This window comes from Marmota flaviventris, chromosome 19 (genome assembly GCF_047511675.1).
Source record: "Marmota flaviventris isolate mMarFla1 chromosome 19, mMarFla1.hap1, whole genome shotgun sequence".
Taxonomy (NCBI): domain Eukaryota; kingdom Metazoa; phylum Chordata; class Mammalia; order Rodentia; family Sciuridae; genus Marmota; species Marmota flaviventris.
This window is the reverse complement of record NC_092516.1, coordinates 3,372,896-3,386,615: the sequence shown is the minus strand read 5'-3', so window position 1 is coordinate 3,386,615 and position 13,720 is coordinate 3,372,896. Positions and strand designations below refer to the sequence as shown.

The window sequence follows — 13,720 nt, the reverse complement described above, 5'->3', positions numbered from 1 at the left end:
GGAAGGAAAAAAAAGAAAACATATTTAGTGTGTCCCTTCCCATTCACTCTGCACCCCAAACCCCTGTGTTTGAAAATTCTGCAACACTCTCACGCTTTAATTCAAATTTCTGGGGAGGATTCTGGTCAAATTCTATTTCTTTCTCCTCTTCCGACTCCTTTGCTGTTACATTTAGGAACTAGAGAGTCTGGGTGATTAGAGTTGTTCAGGGTGATTCTGAAGAACAGCAAAACCTTCTGTCACCCTGGATGTGTGGCCTTTGCTCCGTTTGGTGGCTTCGGTCTTCCACGTATAGGTAGACAGGCCACCGCAAGATGGCCCCTGGCAGTCAGCAGGGACAGAGCTCCGTCCTTCCTGGCACGGGCAGGCCAGGGGGGCAGGACTGTGCTTCCGGACTTGACGGAGGAGGGAGGGAAAGCAAGCACCAGACCTTTTGCTTCTATTGCAAACGTGGGGTGAAGGTCAGCGGTTGGAGGTTTGTCAGACCCTCTGCCGCCCCGGCCGATAAATAATTACAGGCAAATCGTGCTGCTCACTCTATGCTGATTGATGCTGAAATTGCTCCTGAAAGTTCTCATAAGTTCCTGTTATGGATTAAGTGCCGGTGTAGGAAAAATAACGGCACCCACTGAAATGGGTGAATGTAATCAGGTTTAATGGACTCGAGAGCTTGTTGGGAATTAAATAACTATCGATTTGCTGGAATGTTGCTGTCATTACGAAATGCCACTCTGGACATATTACCCCAGTGATAGATGAGAAGACGCAGGGGCCAGCTAAGAAATTGGGGAGGCCCTGTTTCTTTTCCCTTTGCAGGAAGCGTTTGGGAAGCATATCCAGTGACTTTGGGTTGGAACAAGTGATTTTACTTGCAAATCTCAGCCCTGTCCTCTATTTTCTCAGCCAATGGCGCTCTCACCAGTGGCCCGTGAGTCAGGAGAGCAGTTGAGTGAGGACCCTCCGGACCCACAGCGGGACATGTGGCTTCATGTGGCTTCCCTGTCCCCCTCTGGCACCCACAGAGAGGCTGTGTCCAGAGGGACACTGGCTGGACTTCTGGCTTGCTGAGACAGCCATGTTGTGTACCCTCTGGCATCCCCCACTACAGTTATATTTGCAAGTGGAGGAGGAGGTGCCAAGGGAAAGAGAGCGGTAGCCGTGACAGGCACTCGGCTCTCAGATCCCCCTCATGCCCGCTGCTCTGCCTGCCGGCCACTCCAACAGCTTGCCCACCACCTCCTTGACCTTGATGGTTTCTTCCCAACTCAAGATGCAAGGCCCTCCTGAAGGGAATCAAGGCACTGTCAGCCCCTGAGCAATGTCACCAGCAAGACATTAAAGTGATCAAAATAAAGAGTGTGCTCTCCATTTGTGGCAGAGATGGCCCCAAGCCTGGAGACGTGGGAGCAGAGTGACCCTGGACACTTGGAAGGGCTGTTGTGTCTGACTTTGAGGTACCTCTGGAGGTCTCGCCATGCTCAATAGCACTGTGGCAGAGGGGGCTCCCTTTCATGATACCCTCCAGTGCCACTTTAAAAATTCAGACCAACACGGCCCTATTGTTGTCTGCCAATTAAAGAAAAATAGAATTGACCAGCCATTTGCTTTGCCAGGTTTTGAGCAAGTACCTACTTTTAGTCCTGCGAAGATGGCAGAAGAGGAGTTTCCTGATGGTTCCAGGGAGATTGCTCAGACTCTCTCCCTAGGTGTGTTCCTAGTGAGGCTGGGTGGTTACCAGGGACCCTACTTGTCATCGTCCAGGGAAAACAGACTCTACGGTATTGGATTCCCCACCGCCATTATTTTGTGTGTTAACTTGTTGAATATATGGAGCCAAATTGTTTATCCAGCTAGCTGTTGAGATAATCATGGGATGAATTTAGAGGATTGAGCTGAGCCAGTTTGGATTGTTTCATGGGTGCAAAGAGGCCAAAAGGAAGAGGAAATGAGTGGCATTATCAAGAATTCTGCAAAAGCATGAGGTCCCCCCCTCCTCTGTGTACAGATCCCAACCTTGATGTCCTTGAATAAGAAGTCCCGGTGCATGCTCCACGGAGCTCTTTACTTATGTCTAAATTTCTCAGGATATCTTCAGTGATTAGCAAGTTATCTGACCTGCTCACCCAGGAGGTCAAGGCCATTGCCAAAGTCATTCTGGAGCTCCAAACCTGCCAAGGTCACTTGCCAAAGCCATGGGTCATGGTCACACACTGCCAAGTGATAGGATCCAAACAATGGCTTCAGACCTCACCGTCTGCTTGACTGGCACTCGGGTCTAAGGAGCCCTTGGCTGTGTGTTCCATGTGTGGCCCAGCACACCTCGGTCTAGATGTCTGCCACCTCTCCTGGCTAGTCACTCTTCCTGCCACTCAAAGGGTTGTCTCATCCTCCTCTTGAGGAAGATGATTTTCCTGGCTGGAGGGCAGAGAGTGGAGCCACATTGTTCACTTGGTTTTCTGTTTGCCACACACTTCCTTTGACCTCAGGCACTGGGCTAGGCTCCTGGATCCTGGCCACAGCTGCTGACCTGTGGGCTTGCAGCCCAGTAGAAGCAGCAGCACCCAGACCCCAGGCTGTACTGCTACACAGAGATGGCCAGAGGGAGTGACGGAGAAGGATCATCTCCACGCATTTTCAAGTTGGGTAGCAGTGGTCTGCCATCCCTCATCTGCAATTCTAAGTCCCCATAAGCTCTGAAAAAAATCAAACCTTTTTCAAGTTTCACACCAAATTTCATTTGAGAACAAGGCTTGACCTGAAATGATGCACGGTTATTTATAGACTTTCTTTATTCCAGTTAGTGTAAATATTCATATATTTTGCTGTGGGAATATTTATGTGTTTGATTTCAGGGTGTTGTCCTGGGTCCTGCTGAGGGTTTTACATAATCAGTGTTACCACCAAAATGCCTTGCTAAAGAAGAAATCCCCCTCCCCCCCCATCCCCCCCAAAAAAAATATCTGAATGAGAAAATTCAGTTCACTCTCAGGGCCTCAGGGAAGGAGTCGCAGATTCACCTTGTGGCTCTCCTTTTGCGTATGGAGAACCTAAAGTCTACACTTGGAGAAAGGGAATGAGCCCAAGATCACAAAGAATGTCCGCCGGATCATTGTGATTTGGGCTGGATTTGTGGGATTTCTGCAACCCTCTTAGCCACCGCCTGCCCCTGTGACTGAGGTGTAGGCTCAGGGATGCTTATGAAATCACGGAGATGGCACAGCCTGGTGCTTCTTAGAGTTAGGAAGAGATGGGACTGGAGTGGCCCTGGGAGGCAGCAGAAGGTGTCCCTGGGCTGGAAAGGACAAGTGCCCCCAACAGAATGGAAAAGTAGGATACATGCCTGGAGGTGATTGGGCTCTAAAGATGGGGCTTCAGTGTGTTCCCTGCCCTGTGGGCACCGTGGCATTGGACAGCGTTTAGACAGATCTCCCAATTGAAAGTCAGCGGTCAGAAGGAGCTGGAGGTACCTCATGAGCGCTGGGCTCCAGGATCCCTTCCCAAGACCTGCTGCAGGTGGATGCTCAAGTCCCTGGGTGGGTGTCCAGCTGACCCTTTGCCATCCCCCGCTCTGACCAGTGATTCCTCCAAGGTCTTCTACCTTGAGCTCTCTGGGGCTAGACAGTAGCAGGTCTCTGCCAGCAAATGCCTCTGTGACGTGGGAGTGGTGGGTCACCCAAACCCTGTGCTGTTTTTCAAAGCAGAAATTAGCTTTGTTGAAACTGGCCACGAACCTAACCAGAGGTGTGCGTCCACATGGACAGCGGCGCTGGGGATTTTTGAAGTGATGATTTTCACAGGGGACAAGAGGAAGCCCCCGTGGGAGGGGAGAGGGCCAAGGGGGAGCTCGCTAGTAATTTGGACACGTTTCTGGTTAGACTTAGAAACAGAAGCTTGTTTTGCTCGGTGGCTGGGGACCCATTCCCAGGCCTGAACACGGTTGTCCCGTGGTGCCGTCCGCGTGTGTGCACCGTCTGCTGATTGGGAGAGACCTCGAGATGGATGCCTGATATAAATGCTCCTGGTGTCCTTTACATGGAGCTTGGAGGCCACTCCATCTTAGTCACCAAGTGACTTTTCTGTGCTGCCAACGAGGCCATGTCAACAGCCGACTAAATTAAACAGTCAGAGAGGTGGCAAAGAGAATTTGGAGTCAAACGGGTCCAGGTTGATGTATTGGCTCCAGTGTGCAGTAAGCTCGTGGCCTTGGGGCTTGTCAATTAACCTCACCAAGCCTCAGTTTGCTTGCCTGCGGCAATGCCTGACTTGCAGGAGTACCTCCCTCGCAGGAATACCTCTCATGCAAAGTTGTTGTGAGCTTTCAATGCAATTCACTCTCTCTCCAGTTGGCAGTTATTTATTGAGTACCTACTATGTGCCAGGTGGAGATGAAGGGGGTGGATGATACGACAATCCTTTCCAACAGGAAGTTTACATTATAACATATAAGGAAAGTCACACACACACACACACATGTGCGTGCACATATATGTGTATGTATACATATATGATTATGTGTTCAATATTATTCTGGGTGGGTAGACTGTAGGTGTTTCTTAAGGACTCTTTTATCTGCAAGTGACCAAAATCTAAGTCCATACTGGTTAGAGCGGAAAAAAAGAGCATCCGGGTTCATCCAGCTTCTGGCACAGTTAGATCTAGGTGCTCTGATGACCCAAGGGCTGGTTCTCTGCCCCGTGTCGCAGCGGTTGCCTCTACTTGGTCTTTGTGCACAAGCACACCACCTCCGAGGCGAGGTAAAGGTGGTTCTTGGCAACTCCATACCTATACCCCGCCTCCCCAGTCTTTCTGGATGAAATTCCAGAGGCAGCCTCCATGGCTGATCCGGGAGTCCATGCCCATCCATCCTGCTACCTTGAGAGATGGAAGGCAGCGTCAGGGTCCCCGGAGCACTGTGGACTGTGTTTGGAGTTCAAGTCAGGGTCCTGTTTCCAAAATGACAGAGCTGGAGAGGCAGGTTCTCGTGATCAATAATGGGGGGGGAGCTTTTGCAAACCCACAGACGTGCCCTTTGTCCCCCAAACTCCACACACACCATCCTCAGGGAGGAGAGTGGAGGGGCTCTGATCTCAGGCATCCCGATCGCCTGTCGCTGTGGCCCATAATCACCAGGCAATCATGCTGGCTCCTGGTCCATGACCAGAATTCTAAAATTTCCTGAAGGCAGATATGGACACTTTACCCACCGCCCCCGGGTTTACAGCAGGGGTGCCTCCCAGCAGGGTGTTTGGGGACAGTCCCACTCCCTTACAGGCTCAGACACCACCATCAAGGGAAGTCGAGGAGATCTCTCCAGGACACCTGGCACCACAGTCATGGAGGCCAGTCAAGGGTCCCCAGAGCCTGCCACCACTTCTTTGGCCAACCATGTGAAAATAAATAAACGAGGCCAGGAAATTCAAGCTCTGTGGTTCAGTTTGGAGGAACAGGGCCCTTCCACTGTTCGAGAGCACTCAGAGATGCTCGGGACTTGCCTGGTTCCGTTTTAGAGAAATGTACTTTTTTTAATTAAAAGATTAAAGGGACACTGTCAATCTCTTCTGATTAATATCAGTCCTATAAAAAGGATGTGTTTCTGCAGCAGCCATCTGTCATTTTGATCATTTTAAAGGCATGCTATATCAGCAAGTATGCTTTTTATAATACGCTGGCACAGGGCGGGAGGCTGGAGCACCGACGGATTTCACTCTCTGCTGCTCCACTGTGCAGCAATCTGAGCCTTCCTGTTGACGCGGGGCCCCCTCCCTGGCTTTTAGAGGTTGTTCTGGGTAAGTGCTGTGGGTGATTTATGATGGAGACACTCACCCTGTTTATGTTTCTCTCCTGTCTAAAGATAGACCCGTCTTGCACGCACCCCACTAGCATGCGAAGAGCCCACATGTCCTCTTGGTTAACTGTTGATTCCTACAAGGGGTCCAGAAAAGTTGCCCTCCATGCTCAGAAGGTCCCTTCCTCTGGGCAGCTGGGACTGTTGTTTTTGGCAAGGGTCATTTTCTAGATTGAGCTCTTCGGGCTTGCAAACATCAGAGGCAAAGGCTCCGTGAAACTCATTCATTTGTTAAAATACTTCTTTATTGATGGTGGGTTTCTTATAGGGTTCTCTGGCACGCTCTGGAGACAGTGAGATGACCAGGACACCATCTCTGTCCTTAGAGATCACAGAGAGGGTGCAGCCATGTCAACAGAGTCAGAAATCAATCATAGCAGCTGGGAGGTAGAGTTCTCAGCTCTCCACCCTCCCCCGCCAGCTCCGTGAGGTCTTCATGCTGTTGGTGACGGGGGCCGTGGCAGGAGGGTGGCTGGCTGTAGGCTGGCTCACCATCCTTTCCAATGGGCAGGGCTTCTGGTTCATTCCGGGGGACAAAGATTCTGTTTATCTGTTTTTGAAGTGGGAAAATGACAGCATGGGCTCTCTCAAGCAGGGGCCAGCTCTGTGCCCACCCTGCTCAGCCTTGCATCTGGCTTAGGGTGGAACAGAGTTCAGCACATGGGCTACGGTGGGAGAAGGTGGCCTCCCTCCGTGGGGCTCCTTCCCTTTTCCCTCTACGCTGCACTGGTTACTGGGGGCGAGGAGGTCCGGGGACCCACCCAGGAGGCTGATAGCTTGTGCGTCCCACATTGTTCTTAGGAAGTGCCCTCTGGAGAACTTTCTTTTCAGTTCTTGAGAGAGCACAGTTAAGTAAAAAGAAAACAGAACTCACAGTAGCAAAAGCTGAGCGCAGCCATTGAGCCTGCCTGTATGGCTCCTGGTAAGTTGCTTGACCTTTGTTAACCTTTACTTTTTCACGTGTGAAACTGGGGTAATCTCAAGTATGCTCTTCCCTCCACAAGGTCCCTGTTAGGATTCAAAGAGTTACAGGCGTCTGTACCCTAGGCCTTTGCAGTACATCCCCTGCGTCACTCAGAGGCGTGACAGAGTGTTCAAGGCTGCCCTTTGCACACAGTGGGTCTGAGTCGCACTGTGGCTGTGTGTGATAGGAGCTTTATCCCTCGGATCATCTCCACTTGAAAGTGGCGGCTTGGCCACGCCCACTTCAGCAGGATGCCATGGGGACTTGAGTGTCGCCTGCTCCTTGGGGAACACCAGACCCAATGACAGCATTGCCGTGATTGTCATGTTTGCTCACCGTGTCCCTGGTCACTGTGCTTTTCTTCCCTGTGTGCAGATGCTCTGGACAGGGCAGGGGTAGGGCCCGGTCACGTCTCTCTGTCCTCGGTCTTAATGGAGATTCCTGGTAACCAAGGACAGGTGTTTTCAGCATAGTTGGAGAGCCTGGGGGTGCAGCCAGGCAGCCCGGTCCACCGTCTCAGAGTTCAGTGCCCACAGGCTGAGGCCTGAGTACCATGAAGCCCCCGGTCCCCTTCCCACTCCCTAAGTTAATAGCGGGAAGCTGGAGTTCAGGACGAAGGTGCCTGGAGGAGGGTTCTCGGGTCCCAGTCGTCAAACCTGCCTTTCCCCCTGACTCCCGCAGAACATGCCAGAGCTGGGTGGCAAGAGGGGGAGGGTGGGCTCTGCAGGGGGGAGAGAGGCCCGTCCTCTCCCATGTGGCCACAGCCTTCTGAGGACAGACTCTTTGGGACCACCCACACCCCTGTTCCCTGCAGCTCCTGGCACACTGTGGGCGCTTAATAAATGTTAAATAATAAGAATAGCTCCCATCTGTCAGTGCCCGGTGGCAGGGAGGATGTGTGAGTGCAGGCTGGCGCTGGGCAGCTTGTGGGAGCCTTGGAAGGGGGGAAGAGCTGGGGCCCGAGGTACTGGAGGTCCTGCAGCATCCCGGTGGCCGCCAAGCCCGCCAGGCCCGCCGTGGGTCAGGTCCTGCGAGTGTGTTGTCAACTCAATGCCCACCCACAATGCCAGCCCATCCCCATCGGGAGCAGGGCCCAGGGGCTGCCTGGCCAGCAGCGCAGGGGCTTCGCTCAAGTTAGAAGGGGCGAGGGACCCGCCCGCTGAGCGGTCGGAGTCATGTAGTCACACGTCCATTATTGTCTTGGAGGAGCTGCCTGCGGGGGCTGCTCAGGCCCAGGGAGCCCAGCCGCAGCAGCAGCTGCTGGTGTTCAGGCCTGAGGTGCACACCAGGTGGGGAGGACGGCGCTCACCTGCAGGACCTCGAGGAAGAGGGGGACCCGGCAGGTGGAGGCAGATACCCAGAAGCAGGCCTCCTGGCCGAGCGCCTCCCCGTGTCCTTGACGAAGCTCTTCCCTGCTCTGCCCAGTGTCCACCTCGTTCACCTGATACCCAGAAAGCCCTCAGGTAAATGTTTGCCAGGTTTACTGCCAAGGGCCCTGCCGTCCCAACAGCCAGCACCGCCTGCTTCCATCTAGGAGCACGTCAGGAGAGCACGTTTACTGCGCAGGGCCAACGCTGCTCACAGGCTGTGAGCCTGCCTGGGCCAGGGTCCCAGCTTTGCCTCCTTCCCCAGACCACTGGGCTCTGGGGGCGTCTCATCTGCAAAATGTCTGTGTCAGCTGCAAATCCCTTTCAGGGAGAGGGCGACAGGATCACTGCCCCAACTGTACGCCAAGTGAACTGGTCCTCATGAAGCTCTTACAGGAGTGACTGGTGCAGGCAAGAGCCCAAAAGAGGCTGGAAACAATCATTTTATATACTTACCATTAAATATTATATATTTTGTTTTATGTGATGGAAGTAATAATTACGTATTTTGTATTATTATGCTCTAGATATCAGGTTCTTGGAGTCCATTTGGAGTGTTTTTATATGATTATCATGTAATATATATCATTATCGAATACCATCTAATAATAGTCACATAATTATTATTTATGGCATAAAGTAACACTTCCTATGATTTCTACTGCTATGGCTATAGCAATCAGTCCATTGGGTTTTTCTCTGAAATACTTCTATCACTTGAAACTACCCTGGAAATACATTTTCAAAGGCAAGTTAAGCTCAGCAGTGGAGCCACACGCCCTCTCCTCTGGGAGGAGGGCAGGGCAGGCCAGCTGGGGCTGGGGCCTGTGCTCCTGGGGACCATGCTGTGCTGCCCAGCTTGGGCCGTGTCTCCCACCCGTGGCGGGGTGGCTGCACCTCTCTGCCTGCAGCCTGTTCAGAGCAGAAGGCTAACACCATTCTGTGCCGCTGTCATTTCGAATCCGTTTTCTCCCTGGGCCTCGCAGCTGGCTGTCAGGAGGGCTCGTTCCCTGGTGGGAGCTGCGTTCCTTGGAGAGTGATCACAGCTGGACAAAGAGCATTGATACAGGGCCAGGAGGGGACGGCTGGGACGGGTCCTTGTGACTTTGTGTGCGAGTCCTTCTTCTTGGCTGGCAGTCCCCGGGCCTCCTGGAAACGCACCTTCCATTTTCCCTTTAAACACACATCAAGCCACGTTGGCGACACACATTCTCCGTCAAACTTGTCAGTTACTCCAGGGGCTGCGGACAGTTTGCAGGCGATGTCTTCCGTTGTTACTGGGTGGCGTGTTATTTCTCCCATCAACAGCTCTGCATTTGTTCTGGTGAGAAGGTAAACACTGAGGTGCCTGCTCTCTGGGAGGTTTTGATGGGAAATGTGGAATTCACACAGATCGACCAGTGACCATGGGGTTTTGCAGGCCTGAGGGCAGCCTGTATTTTGATGGTAGCATTTTTCCAGGAATTTGGGTGGGGGCTTACAGGTGCTAATGAGCTGGGTTTTTATTTCACACCTGGTGCTTAGGCAGATGGTTCCCATTGTGACTTAGCAGGGAGACTTGGCATTGCTCACCAAAGGGCCTGAGATTGGTGTGGGGGCCCAGCAGATGATGGCTGCATTCACCCAACATTCAGGATGCTGGCCATCAGCGACTGAGTCTGGGTCTGTCTGCACTGTGAGGGGACAGAGCTCCCACTTTCCGCAGGGTGACGGAGTCTTCCGGTTTGCACAAAGAGTCTTCTGTTGCTGAGGGTGGCTCAGAATACATGGACTTCTTACCTGTCCAAGCAGGTGTGGGGCTTGGGTTAGAGATGCTGGCTGCATGGACCCTCTTTAGTGTTGGGTTCTAGCAAGTCCGAGCCTCACTAAGCAGCACTTTGCTCCCATCTCTCCTGGAGAGGGGCAGCGCAGGTTTGGTGGCGTCTCTGTTTCATGGCGTCCCAGCTTCTTGGTTGGCATTGGTTCTGAGCGGTGGAGCGCTCCTCGGCCCTCCTGCTTGCTCTGCAAGGGCCTGTTGCTGACACATCCTGGTATATTTCCAGTATCCCCCACGGCCCAGGAGCATCTGCTGCACACGGCCTTTGTGTTCAGATCTGCTCCAGCCCTGAGAGAAGCTGGTCGGACGACTGTCTGGTTTACCGTGGGTTGAATGAGGACAGATGATCTGTACTGTTTTGAACATCAAGAAACCTAAGATGACTGGTTTTTTTTTTTGTGTGTGTGTGTGTGTGTGTCTGTGTATGTGTTTAAAGATCCCTTTGGTTGAAAGAGCAGAACTCAATCCTGGCCAGCTTTAAAAAATATGGGAGGGAAGGTGCTCCTATTTTAGCTATTTTGGGAGGTGTCATACATAAACAAGTGAATGCATGAAAAATCTTGGACTCGAGAAAGAAGAAGAAGAATGAAGTCAAGCGTAGAACAGGAGGTAGGACAGGCCTAGGGACCTCAGGAGGCAGAATTGGTGGCCATTCTCTTCAGGCACGCAGTCCTTAACCAGAGCTGTTTTTTGCAATGTGAGGGTACTCCCCAATGTCTAGATATAGGTTTCAGTGTCACCAAAGGAGGGGCTTGCTCTTGGTGTCTTACAGTGGATAGAAGAGCTGGAATGATCTGGCCCAGTCTGTCTCAGTTATACCCAGGTTGAAAGTTCCTCCTCCAGCTGCACCACAGAAACTCAGCTACACAGACGTCAGCCTCTTGGGCATCTCCATCCAAATTCCCAGCTTGTGGGCTGCTCGGGGGCTCAGTGTTGAGGCACTTACCTGGCGTGGCGTGCTAGAGTCCTGGCTTCCATCCCCCACACAGCCAAGCACCAACAAATTTCCAATCCCCAGAAAAGCCGCTGGTGAACCCAACCAGTTGTGTGTCTCTGTGAGCTTAGACCCCACCCCAGGTACTTATAGCCCACTCAGCATTGCCATTGGTCCTGGGAAAAGCAGAGCCGCAGGAGGATTGCTGTGAGCCCTGAGCCATCCACAGAGGTGTGTCCTACAGGGCTCAGGCATAGCCCTCAGCAGGGCCCACCCGGCAGCCAAGACCCAGTCCAGCTAGCCCTGCAGGTAGGGCTCTCTGCCTATGGGAAGGGGAGCCACCTTCAGGCCTGTCTTCACATGCAGCCAGGGGGTTTGATCTTGATTTAAGCTCATCACCCTTTTCTTCTTTTAGATAGCTAATTCATTTTAAAAAAATCATTGCTTTTGTTTCTTACTATAAACTGAACATGAGATAAATATAAAAAAGTTCTGGGAATCAGAAAAACACAAACAAATATACAGAGACATATGCACACATTATATGCCCAGGTCCACCGTGATCCACCCCCCAGAATTCTCCTCAACAGACCTTTGTGTGACTTTAGGGACCTTCTCAGCACAAACATTTTCCTCCCTCAAAATTTCCCATTCTCTCTCTCTCTTTCTACATAAAGATTGGTATTACTTACAGCTAGCTTTTCTTTTTTTTTTTTTTTATCAAAATCTTTTCTAAAATGGAATCAGTGATTTTTGGGGACTGATGAACATCCTTTCTGTTAGGTGGCTAGAGACTTGGTTGGTATCTTAAACCAAGAGCCTTCCCTCGACCTCACCACGTGCCTCCTTGACAGGCCGCTTTCCATCAGCCAGGACAGTGTCCTTCCTGATAGTCTAAGAAAACAGGTCAATAAAAATGACAGCATTGAATTCTCATGGGATCAGAGGGGACAAAGCCACCCTCCGGACGAGAGAGTTCCACTCGAGAACAGCAGGTTGTTGGTGCCAGCCAATGAGCCTGGTGGCTTCTGTCCCTCATTTCCAGAGTTCCATGCAATGGCGCATGGAAAGCTGACCTTTACTTTGAGGAAAAGGAAAACTCTCTAACCGCCATAGAGGCCGGGGTGCATCTGAGATTCTCAGAACTGGAAACTCTGTCTTAGAGACCTGCTGAAGTCTGTGCTCATTTTAGAACTCAAACTTGGAAAAACCAATCTGCCCAAGAGATCAAGAAATCTTCCTGGCAGCTGTCTCCCAGGAGCTGAGGCCGGAGACAGACCCGATTTGCCTCGTCAGCGCACATCACTCCTGCCTGAGGATTGTTCTTGCAAACCAAATACCATCTAAGGCACAAGATCAGCTTTCAATTTAAATGACTTTGTTTTTTCTCTTTTAAAAATGAAATCTTCCTCCTAATTCCCTTATGTCCTGAAAGGATAACTTTGTCCTTCATGGGTTGGAGGAAGAAGTTATGGGTTGGGATTGCCAGTGGCATTTGGTTGGGGGCTGACAGCCAGCCCTTGGTGGGTGTGTTTAGAAAACGTGGAGGACTTCTCGGCAGTCAATAACTTGCCAATTCCTGTTCTTCCCTTTTCATCTCTCTATGTGACTCTCAGAATCAAAGCAAGGGTCATGACATGTCATGTACCTTCAGAGGCCAAGCAGGGTTGGATTTGGAAAGTCAAAGGCTTGTAAGCTTGGTCTCCATGTGTGTATTGATTTTGGAAATATTTATTCAGCATTTATTGTGTGTTGGGTAAGAAGGCTGGGGTGAGCAAGGTACTCATGTTCTACCAGGAAGAAGTCGGTAAATAGGCAGGGCATCAGAGGGTGTTAGGTGTGGCAGAAGAAAGTGAGAGAGATTGCGTGATAGTGGCTGGGAGGTTATTTGAGAAAGTTGAAGGGGAAATCGGAGCAGGCCTGATTGACAAGAAGGGCCAGCTGGGTCTCACCAAGGTGGAGGGGAGTGGGGAGGGTTCCCAGGGGCAAGTACCTGCAGGAATGCTGAGGGGGGTGGGAAGGGCATGTTTGGGGGATGCAGGGGTGGTGGTCCTGCAGGGGAAGGAGCAGGATGGAAGGCCAGGCGCTTTAGCAAACTGAACAGTCACAGTCACACGCAGGCTTCCAGGATGCTGCAGTGAGCTTCGATGCGGGGCTAAGAGAAATGGAGGATCCCCGGAGCTTTTCCAGGAGGGGAGCACTGCCATCGATCCAAACAGAAGCTTCTCAAAAGAAGTACAAATGGCCAATAAGTCTGTGAAAAAATGCTGAACGTCTTTTGCCATCAGGGAAATGCAAATCACCGCTACCTTGAGATTCCATCTCACCCCAATCGGAATGGGGAGTGTCAGAAACAAAAGGAAGGAATGCACAGGAGGATGTGGCCAGGAAGGGAGCCGGAATGCAAATGAGTGGACCTTATGGAGGTTCCTCCAAAAAGACTAACAATAGAGCTCCCCTGTGACCCAGCTGTACCAGCCCTGGGTACAGACCCTAAGGAGATGAAGTTACCAAAGCAAGGGATGCCTGCAAGCTTTGTTTATTGCAGTGTTATTCACAGTAGCCAAATTATGGAATCAGCCTCAGAGCTTGTCAGGAGATAAAGGAAATAGGTTTTATATTTTTAAAAGGTTCCTCTGCAAGTGGGTGGAGGTTGGTCCCCTGGTCTTCAGTGAGACACAGTGGCAGAGATGCATTCAGCTGAAGGGGTCCACACCTTGGGGCCCCTGGCTGGCTAATGAAGACCATTGCCTCATCCCGCCATTTTGTTTGGTCTTTGTTGACTGGAGAATTC

General features: G+C 51.4%; 1 protein-coding gene across 10 annotated transcripts in view; it reads left to right on the top strand.

Moving 5' to 3' along the window:
* Rbfox1 (RNA binding fox-1 homolog 1) overlaps positions 1–13,720 on the top strand; it is a 331,305-nt gene that overhangs the window by 27,041 nt on the left and 290,544 nt on the right. The window lies entirely within an intron of this gene.